General features: G+C 37.2%; 1 protein-coding gene across 1 annotated transcript in view; it reads right to left on the bottom strand.

The window, feature by feature from the left end:
- The window catches only part of grna (granulin a), a 36,551-nt gene continuing 36,057 nt past the window's right edge, over nucleotides 1-494 (bottom strand). Inside the window, exon 23 of the mRNA XM_036590070.1 lies at nucleotides 1-494. This exon is cut by the window's right edge and continues 1,164 nt beyond it. The gene's annotated coding sequence lies outside the window, so the exon portion shown is untranslated.

Genomic DNA, 494 nt, shown 5'->3' with positions numbered 1-494 from the left:
GGACCTCAGGGAGAACATAAATATAATATAGTAATATATAAGAAAAACGTAGGATATGGGCCCTTTAAGTGAGTGAGTTGTAGCAGGAGTTTAATTCAGCATGAACTTCAGCAGGAGTCCTTGAAATGGGGTCATATTTTTTATTCAACTTCAGGAGGCAGTGGACATTCAGCTTCCTCATGCATCTCAACACGTTCTGATCAATAACAATCCAACTACTGTAGACGAAGGCAGTGTAACATTTAGAAGACCACACTGCTTGTAGTTTGGAAAGTAATAATCTTATTACAGTCAAGTTAATCATGACACATCAAAGTGTTTTATCATCTCAGAACACAGAAGAAGTGCTGTGTGCTGGAAAACTGAAGAGGAAAATCAGCCAAAATAAATGAACCACCTGTGGAAAGTGCATTTAAGGCCAAAGTAAAAACCATTAGATGACATCCACTATTTAACATGGACTTAAAGGGGAATTCCACCTGTTTTTCAAATTT

The sequence above is a fragment of the Colossoma macropomum genome, unplaced genomic scaffold, assembly GCF_904425465.1.
Source record: "Colossoma macropomum unplaced genomic scaffold, Colossoma_macropomum, whole genome shotgun sequence".
Classification (NCBI taxonomy): Eukaryota; Metazoa; Chordata; class Actinopteri; order Characiformes; family Serrasalmidae; genus Colossoma; species Colossoma macropomum.
This window is presented reverse-complemented; position numbering and strand designations above follow the sequence as displayed.